Here is a 19266-nt window from a genome sequence, read left to right as displayed (position 1 = left end):
TGTCATATTTTTGCATACAGGTCTTTTGTCTACGTACGTAGGTTTATTCCTAGGTATTTTATTCTTTTTGTTGTAATGGTAAATAGGAGTGTTTCCTTTATTTATTTATTTTTTTGCGGTACGCAGGCCTCTTATTGTTGTGGCCTCTCCTGTTGCGGAGCACAGGCTCTGGACGCGCAGGCTCAGCAGCCACGGCTCACGGGCCCAGCCGCTCGGCAGCATGTGGGGTCTTCCCGGACTGGGGCACAAACCCATGTACCCTGAATCGGCAGGCGGACTCTCAACCACTGCGCCACCAGGGAAGCCCTGGGAGTGTATTCTTAATTTTTCTTCAGTTTTTTCATTGTTAGTGTAAGGGAATGCAAGAGATTTCTGTGCATTCATTTTGTATCCTGCTACTTTACCAAATTCATTGATTAGCTCTAGTAGTTTTCTGGTAGCATCTTCAGGATTCTCTGTGTATAGTATCATGTCATCTGCAAACAGTGACAGTTTTACTTCTTCTTTTCTGATTTGGATTCCTTTATTTCTTTTTCTTCTCTGATTGCCATGGCTAAAACTTCTAAAACTACGTTGAATAATAGCAGTGAGAGTGGGCAACCTTGTCTTGTTCCTGATCTTACAGGATATGGTTTCAGCTTTTCACCACTGAGAATGATGTTGGCTGTTCGTTTGTCATATATGCTCTTTATTATGTTGAGTTAGGTTCCCTCTATTCCTACTTTCTGGAAAGTTTTTTATCATAAATTGGTGTTGAATTTTGTTGAAAGCTTTTTCTTCATCTTTTGAGATGACAGTATGGTTTTTATCCTTCAATTTGTTAATATGGTTTATCACATTGAGTGATTTGTGTATATTAAAGAATCCTTGCATTCCTTGGATAAACCCACTTGAACATGGCATATGATCCTTTTAATGTACTGTTGGATTCTGTTTGCTGGTGTTTTGATGAGGATTTTTGTATCTATGTTCATCGGTGACATTGGCCTGTAGTTTTCTTTCTTTGTGACATCTTTGTCTGGTTTTGGTATCAGGGTGATGGTGGCCTCGTAGAAGGAGTTTGGGAGTGTTTCTCCCTCTGCTATATTTTGGAAGAGTTTGAGAAGGATAGGTGTTAGCTCTTCTCTAAATCTTTGACCGATTCCACCTGTGAAGCCATGTGGTCCTGGGCTTTTGTTTGTTGGAAGATTTTAAATCACAGTCTCAATTTCAGTTCTTGTGATTGGTCTGTTCATACTTTCTATTTCTTCCTGGTTCAGTCTTGGAAGGTTGTGCTTTTCCATGAATTTGTCAGTTTCTTTCAGGTTGTCTGTATTATTGGCCTGTATTTGCTTGTTGTAATCTCTCATTATCCTTTGTATTTCTTCAGTGTCAGTTGTTACCTCTCCTTTTTCTTTTCTAATTCTGTTGATCTGAGTCTCATCCTTTTTCTTGATGAATCTGGCTAATAGTTTATCAATTTTGTTTATCTTCCCAAAGAACTAGCTTTTAGTTTTATTGATATTTGCTATTGTTTCCTTCATTTCTTTTTCATTTATTTCTGATCTGACCTTTATGATTTCATTCCTTGTGTTAACTTTGCATTTTTTTTGTTTTTCTCTCTCTAATTTCTTTAGGTGTAAGGTTAGGTTTGAGATGTTTCTTGTTTCTTGAGGTAGGGTTGTATTGTTATAAATTTCCCTCTTAGAACTGCTTTTGCTGCATCCCATAGGTTTTGGGTCGTCATGTTTTCATTGGCATTTGTTTGTAGGTATTTTTTAATTTCCTCTTTGATTTCTTCAGTGATCTCTGGGTTATTTAGTAGTGTATTGTTTAGCCTCCATGTGTTTGTATTTCTTACGGATTTTTTCCTGTAATTGATACCTAGTCTCATAGCATTGTGTTCGGAAAAGATATTTGATATGTTTTCAATTTTCTTAAATTTACCAAGGCTTGATTTGTGCCTCAAGATGTGATCTATCCTGGAGAGTGTTCCATGAGCACTTGAGAAGATAGCGTATTCTGTTGTTTTTGGATGGAATGTCCTATAAATATCAATTAAGTCCATCTTGTTTAATGTATCATTTAAAGCTTGTGTTTCCTTTTTTATTTTCATTTTGGATGATCTGTCCATTGGTGAAAGTGGGGTGTTAAAGTCCCCTACTCGTATTGTGTTACTGTCGATTTCCCCTTTTATAGCTGTTGGCATTTGCCTTATGTATTGAGGTGCTCCTATGTTGGGAGCATCAATGTTTACAATTGTTAGATCTTCCTCTTGGATTGATCCCTTGATCATTATGTAGTGTCCTTCTTTGTCTCTTATGATAGATTTGATTTTAAAGTGTATTTTGACTGATATGAGAATTGCTACTCCAGCTTTCTTTTCATTTCCATTTGAATGGAATATCTTTTTCTTCCCCTCACTTTCAGGCTGTATGTGTCCCTATGTATGAAGTGCGTCCTATTTTCCTTCTCCTTGGCTACCACATTCAGTCATGTACTAAGTAAGAGTACTCAGTTTTACCTCCTGTGTGCTTTTGACTCTCTTCTCTTCAACTCCACTGTCATTGACTTCATTAGGTCATTATGATTTTAGGAGACAATAGTCATAACATCTCAGCTGCTCTCTCTCTCCCTCTCCTCTCTTCAAATTATTGGCAATGCTGCATCCAACGTCCAACTTACCTTTCAAAAATAATAATGTCACGCTCCTACATAAGAACCTCTAATAAATTATCACTGCTTACAATATAATCAACACATACCTGCATAAATCTGGCTTTAATCTATTTTATTAACAATACCCATACCTGTTTTCTCTCCTTTCACGATAGCCAGTGTCCCTGCCATACTGAACATTTCCGCATCTGTCTCTTTTACACTGTTGTTACTTGGCATGGAGTACTCTCCTTTCCTGCAATGCCTTTCCCTTTCCGTATTCACTGTGGAACATCTATTAATCCCTCAGAAGTTTCAAACTGGTAGACACTGAGCAGACACAGTAGATGTTACTTGTTTGGATGGAACAAGTTCAAAAAGAAAACTAAATCTGAATGCCTTTAGATACACTTTTGCTCTCTAATGCCTTCAATCCCCACTATTACCAAGCATCTCATTTTATCCTGATTCACACATTTATGCTACCTGATGAGCTTCTATATGCCTGTGTTTCCTTGCAATAGGGAGATAATAATTGTCTTTATAGCACTGGATGGCCACATTAGTTACCACAGAACAATATCTAGCACACAATAAGGCTAATTACTATTAGACAAAATAATACAGTAATTATTACTATTATTATTAAACTTTTATTGTCAAATGTATATTCTTACTGAACAATTTTCCAATTTAGGTTGACTCATAGTCCTGATTTATCCAGACTGTCTTGATTTTTACCACTAAAAGTTCTACATCCAGGGAAATCTCTCAGTCCCAGACAAACCACAACAGTTGTTGGCCCTGCCAATATACCCAAATAGAATCAGTCATTTCCATCTCAGGGCTCCTTTTGTATAGTATTCACTTCTTTTTTTATATAACTTTATACATGTTTGGTGTTGTGTAACATTTGTCTGTTTCCCCAACTTCCAATTACTTACAATTGTTTTGTGCCCTCAATTTCCAAAGCAATACCCTATATAAGGGAAAATATAACTAAAGGAACTCCATAGAAGAATTCAAGTACCAAATTATGAGATGTTGGCCTGGAAAAATACATATTTGCTGAATCAATAGTTCTTTTAATGGGAGGACTTTGACAAGTAATCTGTTGATAAAATGGGGGAAGTGGAAAATTACTTGGGTTTATGTTCCTCCTGTTGATATGGAGTAAAACTGGGTGGACCTAATACCACCAGAGATTTTACCCCAAATTCATACTCTAGGCCCTAATGTATTAAATCCCCCCTAGACATATGAGTCATACATAAACTCTTCTTTCCTGTGTATTATATATTAATTAAATTTTGCTTTTACTGCAAAGAAACTGTACACCTTAAGATGATGTATCCAAATTGTCAGATGCTTTTTCATTACTGATGACTTAAGTTTATTAGTTGTGTGGTTGAAAAGATTCCTGGAGAAAAAAACTATATATTTATAATTCATATACATCAGAAGTATTTGTTAGAAAATATTGTGAAAGACTAATTTGTACAACTCAAGCTGCCAAAATTTGTAATATTAATGAAATACAACAATACTGAAGCTAGGAGTAAGGCAAAATAATCACCTTTTTCTGCCAAACTTAGTCTGGGGGCAGAGAAAAATTTCCATACTTTTTTCTGAGGGCAGGAAAGCACAGGAGTCAGGTCTGGAGATAATCCTGACATGAATGTGAATTTAAAGACTTACAAGCTATGTACCCTTCAAAATTTGATCATCTCAGTAGCTCATTTAGCTGTGAAACAGGAATAACATCTAACTGTACAGATTTCTGTGAATTAAATATCACTAATTAAGCATTTGCTATCTTAAATAACACGTGGCAGATCCTTGATAGATTCCAGTAGTTCTTGCTGTAGTCATTTTATATGAATTTGTATTTCCAGTGTCTGGATAGATGTACGTAACCAAAAGGTCACAAAATGTGCACTATGTTCATATCCCTATATCTGTTTCAAATATCTAAATCATTAAAGGTATAACATATATTGTCAGATCTAAAATACCTGACAATTTAAATTTTAATTCTGACTAAGTTGTTTAAAATTTTATATATTGGAATGAATTTGATACTTGGGAACAGTGAGGATTGAAAATGCTAGAGAATAGAAAGATGTCTAAGGGCATTCAAATTTAGTTTTGATTTTGCTTTTGAACTTGATCCATCCAAAAACAAGTTAGGTGTTTCCAATTTTTATTCATTAGAATGAATAAACATAACAATGGTGATTGTGGGGAAGTCCCTGGTGGTCCAGTGGTTAGGACTCGGTACTTTCACGGGGTTGAAGGAAGTTTCAATCCATGATCTCTGGCTGGGGAACTGAGATTCCACAAGCCACGTGGCACAGCTAAAAAGTAAAATGGTGATTGTGGTAACATGTATCATGTTACAGATTAAAAGTGTATTAATTAGAGCAAATACCACCTTTACTTTCCCTGACACATTTGCAACTGATTAAAAGATATATACACGAATGAGAGAGACAAAGATCAAGATACACTTTACTTGATAAATTGGTGCATACATCTTCCATGTAGAGTTACAATGCTCTTCCTAATACTTCATTCTAGAATTCACTTACTCTACCAAACTGCAGGCCTCAACCTCATAGGAACAAAGCCCATCCTATTACAGTTATCATACGGCAGGAAAACCAGATCACAATGTCTCCTCAGTACCTACAGAGCACTAAGTTAATAGCTCACCATTATTCCCTTGGCAGGAGGGAGTGAGAAAGTGTAGCAAAGATGAAGGTGTCCCGTCCAAGCTTTTCCCTCTTGGAAGCAGAATGGAAATTCTCCCCCCTTATGCAGATATAATTACTGGGGAATAAGTGTTTGCCCCTAATCATCTCTATGATATTATTTGTACATCAGTTGATTCAAAAAGGATGTCTTTTTTAGTAATTTTGCATGATTAAAGGCAGTTACTAGCACCAAAAAATATCAATATGATCAATTACTTACACTCATTTTTATACAATCCTAATTACGAAACAAAATAGGAAAACGGGGAGTTTCATAAACGATTTGAGGCTCTGTGCTCACTATAATGTTAAGAAAGTTTATTAAGTTTGTCCAAAAAATAATAGTAGTTTAGATAGCCCATAATTATGGTTTGCTCCCAGGACAAAATATATCAATCCAAAGCATACTGTTTGGGGAAGTTGAAGAAATAGTGTGAAAATTTCTATCAACCAGATAAAGGAGAGATAAGATCAGGGGGAGTGGATGAGAGGACTGATGTTCTTAAAGAGGGATGAGAACACCTGCCTTGTGTGCAATGTGGGTTTCTCATAAGTGCTGACACAGGCGAACACTCCAGGGATCAGGGGAAACTGGTGATCTAGTAAAATACAGTCTTTAGCTAAAGGTCAAATGAAATTATACTGAAAACCTTGGGGATACTTTAAAGTGGGAGCTAAAGATGGGGGCTGCTCATTAGAGCTTGTGCTTAAATACCAGTTTCACTTTATCAGGGAAATTGTTCATTTGTGTGAAAATGTGACCTCTGTCAGTTTGCCAAGCAGGCTGAGCCCGGGGGTGATCTCAGGCTCACATGTGCTGGCAGAAGTTAAAGCTACCCGGGGACTACTTTCAAAGGACATTGCCAAGGTTAGCAGACCCAAAATCTGACCTTCCTCTTCTTTCTTTCCATTTATATCTGTTTGTAAAGTTCAAACAGTTCTTTTTTTTTTCCCAAAAAAGAAAGCGCTTCAAATGCAATAAAATGATAAAAGATTCCAAGGGGATGAAGCTATAAGAAGAGAAGGTAAAATAAAAATGTTTCATTTAGGAAGCCTGGTTATTTAGGGAAAGATAAGTCAGATAGCTTGGTAACAATTACCATATTTCTTAACCTAGACTAGATTTAGCCTTAAAATTTTATGGTGCTACCACCTTTTAACCAGAGGTAAGTATTATTGCTAATGTATTAATGAAGAAAAAGAAGAGAGAGGCTTTTTCACATGATGTTTGTTATCCAGAGAAGCTAATAATTCAGAATTCTTTGAATTCTCCAAATTTACAGACCATCTTATCACATATCCGTGTAAATTAAGCTACAAAGGAAAGGAATGATGGGCTGAGATTTAATGGTATGGATATGTAATGATTAACAAAAAGTTGAATTGTAAAAATCTATGTTAAGTACCTACTACATGCCAAGATTTTAATTTTTCTTTCATATCTCTATATGCAATTATTAGGTTTTTGAATATATCTACTTGCTTATTATCAGTCTCCACTTACTAGTGTATATTCCTCCAGAGAGAATGGATTTTGTCATATTAACTGCTGTATTCCCGACATCTAGAACAGTACCTGACACATTTTGTTTGTACTATTTCTACATAATACCTATTTGTACTACTTTACTCTTTCTTTACTGAATAAATACACAACAGATATGCTCATATATACAATCGTTTTAACAATCACATGAACTAGTTATTTAAGAAATAACAATGTTGATGTTTACTCTCATCGTTAATGAGTGGTAAAAAATGTAACTATGATTTCTAATTGTATAGACTTCTCACCTCAGTAGACGGCATGTTTATTTGTAATAGAGTGTTTTTATTTATGTTGTTAACATACAGCTCTGAACAATTTTCCTAGTATAATTAAAATTAGTTTGAGTCAAGTACTTTATTGGGAGCTTTGCATATATTAATTAGTCATATATATGTGGGAAGGTAAGGCTATTCTTAGCCTGAATCAGAAGAAATTTTCGGTACTCCACTATTTTTAACTTGCATAAATAGCAATTTCATGTGGTTCAGTAGAATATGACCTCCATTTTACAAGGGGTAACTGAGGTTTAGAGAAATTAAATACATTGTACAAAGCCCAATACCAGTAAGCAATAAACATACGATCAGAACTTATAGCTAATTACAAATGCCATTTTCTATCTCTTGCTTCTCAAATATGGCTTTGGCAGTGGAATCTCAAGAGTACTGAAGTCAGAGATAAACATCACACGGTATTTTGGATATTCTCTTTGTTTTAAAACAAACATGGAATTATATAAAGTACAATACAAAATTAAATGAATTCTTAAGACTACAAGAGGCTAAGCTCTACATAGCTTTCACACTATGTGGGATCACTCTGTGTTAGGAGTACTCCACTAGAAAATGGTAGGAAGCAGAGCCCACTCACTCCCAGAGCTCCCTCCCATACCACTATCTTAGAGTAAATGCCCACAATGCCACAATGAGATCAGCCACTGATCAATAGAGTTGTATAATCTGCTAAGGACAAGAAAAAGGTTATTTTCTTTAAAGGAAAAAAATTTACCTCCTATCAATGTCATCTATATGTAATGATTCATTTAAGATAGAGCAGTCAATGTTAAACATTAATATATTTTCTAGTACTTCAGAAATGAATATGAATGGATGTGGAATATACTTAGGCAAAATATACTTTTTTTGGAAAATTATATTTTCCAAAATTATATTTTCTCCTCTTTAAAATTACTTTCTAGACCCTGAATGGACCGGCTCAGCTTGGGGCCCATGTCCACCCATATGCCCAGACAGGGCATAACGGATGCAAAACTTCCACCAGGAACACATGATACAAGTGGAGACTGGACACATTTCCAAAAGGAAGAGGAATACTATTCCAGAAGTAGGGAGGGCAGTGGGGTGGAACTGTATCATCATATTCTAAAACTTTGATATAAAAAAAGGAATATTATGCATTTAAAATTAACCTCATGTATTATCCAGGAGATTATATCTGGATTTCAATTTTCTTATTTTTTTTTTGTTTTGTATTTTGTTTTGTTTTGTTGTTTTTTTACCATTCTGCTATTAATCCAGGCAATCAATAAATTGCCGACTAAGCACCTTATAAGCACAAAATAGAATCTTTAAAAAGTAAATAAGCACCTCCCCAAATAAAAGAATAAAATTACTTTCTATATGCATTACTTTCTTAATAGAAAGTATCGTTTCTGCAGTTCTATTATACATCATGAAAATGAAAGACAGTGTTTCTGAAAACTTTTATCTAGAAGGTAATATTTAATTTCTGATTGTAATTTCAAAACTTATGAAATCTTCAAACACATTTGATTTTCTATTTAAGCAGTAAATGAAAACCATTCAAAAACACAAAGTATTCAAATATATTAAAAAAAGACTACAAATAGTTCAGTGACCCAGGTGTTATTTATATAGGTACTTATCTCAATTGACTTTAAATGAAATGCATTCTTTTTCAATTAGAATTCTGAGTGGGATCACATAATTATTTAATGAACTGATTATCAAGGTTATAGTCATCAAACACAGCTTTCAGGGCAGACTCACTTTCCTAAAATAACATGCAGTCTCTACAGACATATGAAAACAACTTTGACCTCTGAAGGGTTTTTTTTTTTTAATTTGGTTTTACCTTGAATTCTCATTTAGTGAGCAAAAGATTATGTGAAAGAAAATTAAATTTGGATGAGACTTTTTATTTAGCTGATTTCTATACTGCTACTCAAACTCCTATATATCTTTTATTAAAGCAATTAGAAAAAAATTCCCTCGCAGAACTCACATTTCACACTAGCACCTCATTAGCTTTCCAGGGTGTTTTACCAAGAAGTAATAAGGAGGGCAGAAATGGTGTTTGTTTTTAAATAGGGTATAATGTGACTGGGGATAACTTCTATAATCCTCAAAAGAGACAGAAGAGTTTATTTTTACCCTTAAGAAGGTGGAAAAGTCAAAGTCATGCTGAACATTAAGATTTGAAATAGGTAAGCAAAGCACCAGCCAAGACGCAGTGCCATTCCCTGTCACAGCCAGCTGGAGCTAATTGTATTAGTTATGATAATAGTGCCCTCCAGAGGAATTCTGCAGGAATTAGAAAGGCATATGGAAAATGAAAGGCTATGAAAATGATGAATTTAAATACACACTTGTAAAGTAAATTAACATATTAATCTTACCTAGATAATTAAAATATGCTTTAGTTTAACTTTAGTACTGAAAGATGGCACTACATTCATAACAAAAATATCTACAAGCAAACACTTTTTAATATTTTAGGCTGTGAATCTTTACTTATATATTATATTCTTCGTGTATGCTAAAATATTAACATGTTAGAGAAAATATAATTTAAAGAACCAGTAAAGGACTGAGATTAAGGAATTTAAATTTATGATCCAGTTGTTACTTTTCTTTCATGGTATTTCTTTTGGCAAGTCTTTAGAATTTAGTGTAAATAGAGCTATATTCCTAACATTAGTATCGCTGAAATGAGGCAAAATTATAAACAAGCATTATCAATCACTGAAAGTAAATTAAAATGGGGGACTCCAAAGCACCAGGTTGTAGACAGTAAGCCCCATTTAACACCACAAAATGTTAACAAGTTAAAAATAGGTAGTAAGTACACAAAATGAAAAATAAGAGGCCTCCTTATGTTTGTCATTTAAATAGTTATACAGTCTTAATTTTAGAGAATGCCTAATGATTATTTCATATGATGATTTATTGTCATTAAAATTGCCATTTTATCATGCTAGGCACTGAGGCAAATGCTGGGAAAATGGAATTCATATTTAAGGATTTCACTGCTTTTTACCTCACTCACCATTGTCAGCCACCAACATAATGATTTTCTGAATTTGAAATCTTGGAGGATAAAACAAATCATCAGAAAGCAAATTCCTTTCAGTAATTTACTAAGATAGCTATAAAGAGTTGAAATTTTTCTCTTAAAATTTAATACCAAAAACCACACAAAGAAGAAAAGGAGTGGAAGACAAAAGTAAGAAAAAAGAACAGGGGCAACAAATAGAAAACAGTAACAAATATGGTAGGTAAATTAATCCAACTATATCAACATTCACATTAAATGTCAATGATCTAAGTGCATCAATTAAAAGACAGAGATTGTTAGACTGGATCAAAAAACAAGACCCCATTATATGCTATCTATAAGAAACCCACTTTAAATATAAAGACGCATATCAAAAGTAAATGGATTTGTAATGTCACTACAATATATCTGCATATATATTGTCCTATTTGTCAAACCCTGTTTGAACACTGTATCATTTATAATAATTCTAGAGACCTGAAGGGTTAAGTTTTTCTTACACTGCTCTTTTTTTTTAAAATAGATCTTTATTGGAGTACAATTGCTTCACAATGCTGTGTTAGTTTCTGTTGTACAACAAAGTGAGTCAGCCATAGGCATACACATGTCCCCATATCCCCTCTCTCTTAAGCCTCCCTCCCATCCTCCCTATCCCACTACTCTAGGTCATTGCAAAACACCGAGTTGATCTCCCTGTGCTATGTTGTTGCTTCCCACTAGCTAACTATTTTAAATTTGGTAGTGTATATATGTTGATGCTACTCTCACTTCGCCCCAGCTTACCCCCACCCAACCTGTGTCCTCAAGTCCATTCTCCATGTCTACATCTTTATTCCTTCCCTGTAACTAGGTTTATCAGTACCATTTTTGTTTTTTTTAAGATTCCATATATATGCGTTAGCATAAGTATTTTTCTCTTTCTGACTTACTTCACTCTGTATGACAGACTCTAGGTCCAACCATCTCACTACAAATAATTCAGTTTCGTCCCTTTTTATGGCTGAGTAATATTGAATTGTATGTATGTGCCACATCTTCTTTAATCATTCATCTGTCGATGGATATTTAGGTTGCTTCTATGTCCTGGCTATTGTAAATAGTGCTGCAATGAACATTGTGGTACATCTCTTTTTGAATTATGGTTTTCCTAGGGTGATATGCCCAGCAGGTGGGATTGCTGCATCATATGGTAGTTCTATTTTCAGTTTCTTAAGGAATCTCTATACTGTTTTCCATAGTGGTTGTACCAATTTACATTTCCACCAACAGTGCAGGAGGGTTCCCTTTTCACCACACCCTTTCCAGCATTTATTGTTTCTAGATTTTTTCATAATGGACATTCTGACTGGCATGAGGTGATACCTCATTGTAGTTCTCATTTGCATTTCTCTGATAATTAGTAATGTTGAGAATCTTTTCATGTACCTCTTCTCCATCTGTATGTCTTCCATGGTGAAGTGTCTATTTAGGTCTTCCATCCATTTTTTAACTGAATTGTTTGGTTTTTTTGATATTGAGCTCCATGAGTGTTTGTATATTTTGCAGATTAATCCTTTGCCTGCTGTTTCATTTGCAAATATTTTCTCCCATTCTGAGGGCTTTTTGTCTTGTTATGGCTTTCTTTGCTTTGCAAAAGCTTTTAAGTTTAATTAAGTCCCATTTGTTTATTTTTGTTTTTATTTCCAGTACTCTAGGAGGTGGGTTAAAAAAGATCTTGCTGTGGTTTATGTCAAAGAGTGTTTTTCCTATGTTTTCCTCTAAGAGTTTTATAGTGTCTCGTCTTACATTTAGGTCTTTAATCCATTTTGAGTTTATTTCTGTGTATGGTGTTAGGGAGTGTTCTAATTTCATTCTTTTACATGTAGTTATCCAGTTTTTCCAGTACCACTTATTGAAGAGACTGTCTTTTCACCATTGTATATCCTTGCCTCTTTTGTCATAGATTAGTTGACCATAGGTGCGTGGGTTTATCTCTGGGCTTTCTATCCTGTAACATTGATCTATATTTCTGTTTTTGTGCCAGTACCATATTCTCTTGATTACTGTAACTTTGTAGTATAGTCTGAAGACAGGGAGTCTGATTACGCCAGCTCCATTTTTTTCTCTCAAGACTGCTTTGGCTAATCAGGGACTTTTCTGTCTCCATACAAATTTTTAGATTTTTTGTTCTAGTTCTGTAAAAAATGTCACTGGTAATTTGATAGGGATTGCATTGAATCTGTAGATTGCTCTGGGTAGTATAGTCATTTTCACAATATTGATTCTTCCAATCCAAGAACATGGTATATCTCTCCACCTGTTTGTGTCATCTTTGAGTTTTTCTCATCAGTGTCTTATAGTTTTCTGAGTACAGGTCTTTTACCTCCTTAGGTAGGTTTATTCCTAGGAATTTTATTCTTTTTGTTGCAATGGTGAATGGGATTTTTCCTTAATGTCTCTTTCTGATGTTTTGTTGTTAGTGTATAGAATGCAAGAGATTTCTGTGCATTAATTTTGTATCCTGCAACTTTACCAAATTCATTGATTAGCTCTAGTAGTTTTCTGGTGGTTTCCCCTAATTATTGAGAGCTAATTTAATTTGCTATAAAATTAAAATTTTCTATTATTTCCCTGGGCAATTTAAGCATATTGTTTTATTAATTATGTACCTTATTTTGTTGCTTTATATAAGTCTTCTGGCAGTTCATTTTTTATTTTATTTCAGATTGCTATTAAGATTCTTTTTCCATTTTGGTATTATGTATATCTGGATTCATTTTTATTTATAGTTCTTGGCCCTGATTTGCTTCTTACAAAGCCAGATTTCTTACTCTTCATCAAGTCTGGAAAAGATTTGGCTTTATATTTTTGAAATTTTTCTGTCTGAAAATGTCTCTATTCTTTCTTAAGGACTCTAAATGAGTCCTATAATCTCCTATGAGATATATTCTAATTTCATATCTCTTAACTGTCTTGAATTTTTCTGTCTTTTTATACATCTGTGCTAACATTCTGGGCTATTCCCTCACAACTATGAATCCAGATCACTAATAATTGCTTTAGCTGAGTTTAATGTACTATTTAATCCATTCAATGAGTGTTTATATTTTTTCAACTATTTTTTTCTTTTAATTTCAAATATATATATATTCTTTTTTAACCTGTTTCTTCCAGATTATATGTGTGTGTGTAATTTTCTGCTTTTATTACATTTTGTCTATCCTTACAGTATTTTGTTCTATCCCTTACAGGTTTTATGCTTTCCTTTATTGCTTTAATCATTTGAAACATATTAGCTTTATTATTTTCATTTAGTCCTATTATCTCAAAATTATGGCTTTTTTGCTAGAACTGATGCTTTGTTCATGACACTTTGTTCATTCACTTGTGTTGTGATTTATTTTTAACTGTAAGCTGCCTTTTAGTGAAGCTTGTATTTTTTCCCTACGGAATTCTTTCCAGCTTTGATTATAAGAGGGTGGCTCTAGAGTGGTGTTACAGGTTTTTTAAGGGTAACTCTGGACCGGGACAACTTTCTTTGCTTATCTCTTGGACTGAGGACTTCAGCACACAGTCAGCACCTTTTATTCATACTTGATATCACCTGAGACATAGACCTCAGATCTTGATTTCTCACAGGGAAACATTTCTCCTTGACTAACAGGGAAAAGTTTTGATTTTCTTTTCTCCCAAAACTGGTGGTCAGAGTATGTCTAATACCTCTTGTGGGGCAGATTTTTATGCGTTCAAGTCTTATTGCAAGAGTCTGTTTAAAATCACACCTCAAAGTAATCATAGGGTCAGCTTAACAATAGTGCTCTTAACCCTAGTTTTTGGCCCTTCTCTGTGTGTACCACTGGGGGTTTCTTCTCTTTTTTAAGAAGTCAAATGAGCACTCCACATTATTCCGGACTTCTAATTTTTTGTAGGGATAAAGGATAGGTTTTTTGCATTAGTTTAAGTGGCAAGTTTATGGAAACAGTTTAGTTGCTGTAATTGACTACTCTAATACTTGGTGTGAGCAGTGAGGAAGCTGCTCAAACATACATCTCGGTTGCCGTGGTCCAGAAAAGAGAGAGCACTGCAACAGCAGGATTTCGTAAGTGGAAGTATACAAGAATATCACCAACATTTATGAAAATATTGTAGAGTTTTGTATATTCACAAGGTAAATATTGGGAATTCAACCTAATTTTACTTATCAAGACTAATTATAGCTCTATAAAGTGATTAAAAAAAAGGCCTCCAAATGATGCTTCTGAATCAATATGTGTTTTATAATATACTAGGAAGGGAAAAAATGATTATTAACTGGATCTATGAAAGAGAATGGTAGAGGTGCAGTGTTAACAAAGACAGAATTTTTAGGAATTATTTTTTAATAAAAATCCTTACTTAGGAACGGAATTCAATTAACTCAAAAATGCTATTACTACTTTTTAAAGAGCCTTCAAAGTATTTTAGGTATAAATTTCCCTATTTTTTAATTAAACAAAAAATGGAAAAATAGAATTGTACCTTAATGTAATCACATTTCTAATTATACTAATATTGAATTAATGTGAAGTTATCATGTAGCTATAACAAACACACTACACTAAATTTCATATAATTTTTTAGTATTCTGAGGGACATGAAAAGCCATTAACCCTTTAACTTTTATAGATTTTATAGATGAAGAAACAAAAATTAAGAGATTAAGAGTTTAAGAAATTTACCTCAAGTTATAAAATAATTTCAGCAAAGCTGAGCTATCCATTTGGTTTCCTAACTCTGGATGGAAGCTCTTTTCACTAGACCAATAGTCCTCAAAGTATCATCTATAAACCTTGAGGTTCCAGACTCTGAGGAGGTCCATGAGGTCAAAATATTTTCATAAAAATACAAAATGTTATATTCCTTTTACACTTTGTTGGCATTTGCACTGATGGTACAAAAGTAATTGCAGGTAAAACTGCTATCACAAAACAAGGAACTGGTATAAATTTTTCTAGTAGTTACTATGTTCTTTACTGAAACCCAGGGACAGTAAAAAAAAAAAAAAAAGTCAGTTTCATTAAGAATAAAATCAGTAAAACGTATTTTTTATGAAGTCTGATTAAGCTGTATTCATTAATTTTATAAAACCTCAGCCTTTGGATATGAGTTATTTTCATATTCTGGATAATTAAATGAGAATTACACGAAGCATATTTGTTGCATATCAAAGTATAATGATTATCTTGAAGAAAAGCAAATGTGCAATTGTTTGAACTGTGAGCTGAACTACACCCCTTTCAAAGGAACACCATTTTTACTTACAGGAATTACTGACAGAAACCATGGCTAGTCAAACTTGGGTATTGGGTATTTGCTATTCTCAAAACTAAATTAAGTGTGATTGTCATTTTTTTTTTAAAATAAGAACTATTTGCTGCCAACAACCAAATTCAATCTTTGAAACAAAAATTTAAATTTAAAAAAATTTGTACCCACCACTCAGCTTAGTATATTGCAACACCTGAAGACTTAGGTGAGTGGTGATATTAACAAATGTGATTTGTTTTTGGATATTGTTTAATGAAATGTGTTACCACTTGAAACATACACATAACTCAGTAAATCAGTACTTTCCAAATAAAAAATGCATGATATTACAAAATCATACATGAGTAAAAGATCCATTGAAAGATAAACTAATCAATTTTAATGTAAATTTTTATTAATAGGGTTTCAGAGTCCATACTGCAACTAACATTTAGGAAACTACTACCTGATGAGTTTTGTTTTCGTATCAAAGAATAATGGCCACAATGATGTGAAAGGGCTGTAATTTACTACAGTAATACTTGTTGTGAGCAGTGAGGAAGCTGCTCAAACATATATCTCGGTTGCCATGGTACAGAAAAAAGAGAGCACTGCAACAGCAGGATTTCTTAAGTGGAAGTATACAAGAATATCACCAATATTTATGAAAATATTTATAGTTTTCCCTTTCCAACTACATATCTGAGTGAGGCTAAGGGAATGCAGAAGCATTTACCAGAGTCCATCAATCTTCTATTGAACCAGACACTAAGAAGTTTTGCAATAATGTTTTTAAAAATGCCAATTTTCTCTTTTATAGTTTTTGGAAAATACAGTTTTTAAATTAAAATAAATATGCTATTTGTCATTTAAAAGTATATTATTACTGTTTTAAAATAAATTTATACACTTACAACTGATACCACACAAATATAAAAGATGATAAGAGACAGTTATGAACAATTATACACCAACAAATTGGATGACCTAGAGGAAAAAAAGATGAATTCTTAGTAATATACAACCTACCAAGAATGAATCATGAAGAAATAGAAAAAATGAGCAGACCAATTATTAGTAAGGAGATTCAATCAGTAATCAAAAACCTCCCAACAAACAAAAGTCTGGGACCAGATGGCTTCACTGGTGAATTATATCAAACGTCTAAAGAAAAGTTAATACCAATAGTTCAGAAACTATTCCAAAAAACTGAAGAGGAAAAAGCATTCCCAAATTCATTCTACAAGGTCAACATTACCCTGATACCAAAACCAGACAAGAAAAGTAAATTATAAGGCCAGAGTAAATTATTACGAGAAGAGTAAATTATTACGAGAAAAGTAAATTACAGGCCAATGTCATAGATGCAAAAATCCTCAACAAAATATTAGCAAACTGAACGAAACAATATATTGAAAGAAGCATACATTATGATCAAGTGGGATTTATTTCAGGGATTCAAGGATGGTTCAACATCTGCAAATCAATGTGATACACCTCATTAATAAAAAGGATAAAAATCATATGCTCATAATAATATATGCAGAAAGATTTGTGGGTTGACAAATCCACATCCTTTCATGATAAAAACTCTTCACAGGGCTTCCCTGGTGGCGCAGTGGTTGAGAGTCTGCCTGCCGATGCAGGGGACGCGGGTTCGGGCCCTGTTCCGGGAAGATCCCACGCGCCGCGGAGCGGCTGGGCCCGTGAGCCATGGCCGCTGAGCCTGCACGTCCGGAGCCTGTGCTCCGCAACGGGAGAGGCCACAACAGTGAGAGGCCCGAGTACCAAAAAAAAAAAAAAAACTCTTCACAAACTGGGAACACACGTGGTACAGAGGGAACAAACTTCAATATAATAAAGGCCATATATGACTAGCCCACAGCTAACATCACACTTAATGTGAAAATGTGAAAGCTTCCCTCTAAGTTCAGGAACAAGACAAGGATGTTCCCTCTCATCACTTTTATTCAAAATAGTACTAGAAGTCCTATCCAGAGCAATTAAACAAGAAAAATGAGATGGATTATATATAAAGACTCCACCAAAAACCGTTAGAATTAATAAACAAAATAGGTCACTTAGAAGCATACAAAATCAATATACAAAAACCATCTGTGTTTCTATACACTAACAACTATCAGAAAGATAAAAACCAACCCTGTTTACAATAACATCAAGAAGAATAAAATACTTAGGAATATATTTTACCAAGAAGGTGAAAGATCTGTACACTTAAAACAATAAGATATTGATGAACAAAATGAAGAAGGCATAAATAAATGGAAAGATATTCCATTCTCATAGATGGGAAGAATTAATATTGTTAAAATGTCCATACTACTCAAAGCAATCTAGAGATTTAATGCTTTCCCTATCAAAATTCTGATGTCCTTTTATACTGAAATTGAACAAAAATCCTAAAATCTATATGGAATCACATAATACCCCACATAGCCAAACAATCTTGGAAAGAAAAACAAAGCTGGAGGTATCACACTTCCTGACATCAAACTAAATTACAAAGCTATAATAATCAAAACAATGATAGTGGAATAAAAACAGACACAGAGATCAATAGAACAGAATAGAGAACACAGAAATAACCCCATACGTATACGGTCAATTAATTAATGACAAAGAAGCCAAGAATATACAATGGGGAAAGGATAGTCTCTTTAATAATTAGTGTTGGGCAAACTGGATAACCATATGCAAAAGAATAAAACTGGACCTCTATCTTACACCACACACAAAAGTCAACTCAAATCGGATTAAAGACTTGAATGTAAGACGTGAAACCATAAAACTCCTTGAAGAAAACTAGGGGGTGAGTCTTGACATTAGTCTTGCCAATGATTTTTTGTATTGATACCAAAGCAAAGGCAACAAAAGCAAAAATAAACAAGTGGGACTATATCAAACTAAAAAGTTTCTGCACAGCAAAGGAAACAATCAACAAAATAAAAAGGCAGCATACCAAATGGGAGAAAATATTTGCAAGTTGTATATCTGATAAGGGTTTAACATCCAAAACACATTAAAAACTCACACAATTAAAGCACAAAAAGCAAACAATCTGATTAAAAAATCGATAGAGGAACTAAACAGATATTTTCCCAAAGAAGACATACAAATGGCTAACAGGTAAATGAAAAGATGCACAACATTACTAAGTATCAGGGAAATGCAAGTCAAAACTACAATGAGGTATCACCTCACACCTGTTAGAATGGTTATTATTAAAAAGACAAGAGATAAGAAGTGTTGGTTAGGATGTGGAGGAAAGGAAATCCTTGTGTACTGTTGGTGAGAATGTAAGTTGGTGCAGCCACTATAGAAAACTGTATGGAAGTTCCTCAAAAAATTAAAAATAGAATTACCATATGATCCAGCAGTCCCACTTCTGAGTATATATCCAAAGGAAATGAAGAAAAAATCTCAAAGAGACGCATGCACTCTCCTCTTTACTGAAGCATTATTCACAATAGCCAAGATACACACACACACACACACACACACACACACACACACACAATGGAATATTATTCAGCTGTGAGTAAGGACATCCTGTCATTTGTGCAATATAGATGAGTCTTGAGGGCATTATGCTAAGTGAAGCAAGACAGACAAAGGAAGACAAATACTGTATGATATCACTTGTATGTGGAATCTAAAAAACCTGAACTCATAGAAACAGAGAGTAGAGTGGTGGTTACTAGGTCCTGAGGGGGCGGGGGG

At 34.0% G+C, this 19266-nt stretch overlaps 1 protein-coding gene across 1 annotated transcript in view; it reads left to right on the top strand.

Moving 5' to 3' along the window:
* Positions 1 to 6383: 6383 nt before the first annotated feature.
* PIK3C2G (phosphatidylinositol-4-phosphate 3-kinase catalytic subunit type 2 gamma) overlaps positions 6384 to 19266 on the top strand; it is a 390888-nt gene continuing 378005 nt past the window's right edge. The window contains exon 1 of the mRNA XM_079938052.1: positions 6384 to 6418. The gene's annotated coding sequence lies outside the window, so the exon portion shown is untranslated. The remainder of the gene's footprint in view (positions 6419 to 19266) is intronic.

This window comes from Stenella coeruleoalba, assembly GCF_951394435.1.
Source record: "Stenella coeruleoalba genome assembly, chromosome: 11".
Lineage (NCBI taxonomy): Eukaryota > Metazoa > Chordata > Mammalia > Artiodactyla > Delphinidae > Stenella > Stenella coeruleoalba.
Note: the sequence above shows the minus strand (reverse complement) of the source record. Positions and strands in the feature narration are given on the sequence as shown.